The 1,978-nt window shown below is 45.2% G+C and overlaps 1 non-coding gene across 1 annotated transcript; it reads right to left on the bottom strand.

Annotated features, from left to right (window-relative positions):
• Nucleotides 1–1,361: 1,361 nt before the first annotated feature.
• On the bottom strand, nucleotides 1,362–1,434 carry TRNAC-ACA (transfer RNA cysteine (anticodon ACA)). The gene has a single exon. It is a non-coding gene; the product is annotated as a tRNA-Cys (tRNA).
• Nucleotides 1,435–1,978: the final 544 nt, after the last annotated feature.

A 1,978-nucleotide genomic window follows, 5' to 3' on the forward strand; every position in this document is an offset into this window, starting at 1 on the left:
AGCCAGGCCCTAATCCAATATGACTGGTGTCCTTATAAGAGGAGACAGACACCAGGGATGCCTGTGCACAGAGAAAATTTAGCCATGTAAAGATACTACAAGAAGATGACCTTCTGCAAGCTAAAGGGAGAGCCCCCAGGATAAGTCCACCCCGCCAGCACCTTGATCTTGGACTTTCAGCCTCCAGAACTATGGGAAAACAAATTTCTGTTGTTTAAGTCACCCAGTCTATAGTATTATATATGGTTATGGCAGCCCTAGCTGACTGACAGAGTTGCAGATCCCACAAATGATAAATTCTCCATATTAACAGTAATGTCCTCAAAGAGACCAGTGAGTTAGACCCCTGATCATCACAAAGAGGAGCAGAAGATAGCGCTGGACCCAAAACCGGCCAACTGGGCTGGAAGAAGGGGTACTGAGAGTAGGTCGAGAAGAGCAGTTCAGCATCCAGAGGGTTGCCACGGGAAGACAGGTGGGGACAGGATTCTGAAGTGGGCAGCCCTGTGCAACTCCTGCCTGGAGATACTATAGGGCTTCTATAATGAGCAGGTCAGAGAGGGTAGGACAAGATAAACTTCCAGTCAACCCTGACGGGGGCAATGTGGTACCAAGATATTAGAACCCCACTGGGCTGCTTCCCCTTCACTGTGGCTCTTGCCTTGCAAAGCTCTCGTTATCAAAGCCTGATTTCTAGAAACTGATTCTGATCTGATTCAATGGCTACACTTAAGCTGGCACATTTGAAGTAATGAATTCTGTTGACTGGAAGTGTTGTAATGTCAAATCAGTGAGCCACTTCTCTACAGTTCCTCAACATGTTTAAGAAAAATATAGACAGCAAGCAGATGATTAGGTCAGGGATTGAAGAGGCCAAGAACTGCAGGGTATAGGGTTCAGGGAATTTTTAAAACTATTTTCATTCTACCTCTACATTTCCAAGTACATCTAAACAGCACTCAATACCTCTACCACAGAACGGTTGAACGGTTCTGGTCTGGGAGTCCAGCGACCTGAGTTCAAGGCATGTCTTTGCAGATAACTTCTAAATTAATGTTTGTTTTCTTGGTCTGTTTTTTTTTTTTTTTTTAAACACTGTAAGTCAGCAACAGTGTAGGAGAGTTCCCTTTTCTCCATATCCTCTCCAGCATTTATCGTTTGTAGACTTTTTGATGATGGCCATTCTGACTGGTTTAAGGTGATACCTCATCATAGTTTTGATTTGCAAAGTGAAGTGAAGTCGCTCAGTTGTGTCTGACTCTTTGCGACCCCATGGACTATAGCCTACCAGGCTCCTCTGTCCATGGAATTTTCCAGGCAAGAACACTGGAGTGGGTTTCCATTTCCTTCTCCAGGGGATCTTCCCAACCCAGGGATTGAACCCAGGTCTCCTGCATTGTAGGCAGACGCTTTTACCATCTGAGCCACCAGGGAAGTTGCAGTTCTCTAATAATTAGTGATGTTGAGTATGTGCTTTTTCACATGGGCCTCCAGTCTTGTAGATCCATGTTTCTTTAAGAATCAAGTATGAGGATTTAACGTGGTGAGAAACACAGAGAGGCCAGGATCTGGAAATCTGTATGCCAATCCCTGAACTTCCTTACTAGCTCTGTGGCCTGTGGCATCTGGCCCCCTTTCCTGTCTAGGCCTCAGTTTCTTTGTCTTTAAATAATGCAGATAAACTTTCACATAAGTAAATTCCTTTAGGTTCCAGAGTTCTACAATGCCACAGGGGAAAAAACTTTGGGGGCGAAACCAGATTGTGTTTATGTGTGTGTGTGTGTGTGTGTGTGTGTGTGTGCGTGCGAAAGTTTGTGTGTGTGGGGGGCGAAAGTTTGTGTGTGTGTGTGTGTGTGTGTGTGCGCGCACACACAGACACTCCTTCAGCTCTGCAAGTGGTAAGTGGTGATGCGGGATGTTCAGTAAAATCATGCGATCATTCTGGATTGACCTGTTTACTACATGCAGCAGTCACTCA

This window comes from Muntiacus reevesi, chromosome 9, assembly GCF_963930625.1.
Source record: "Muntiacus reevesi chromosome 9, mMunRee1.1, whole genome shotgun sequence".
Taxonomy (NCBI): domain Eukaryota; kingdom Metazoa; phylum Chordata; class Mammalia; order Artiodactyla; family Cervidae; genus Muntiacus; species Muntiacus reevesi.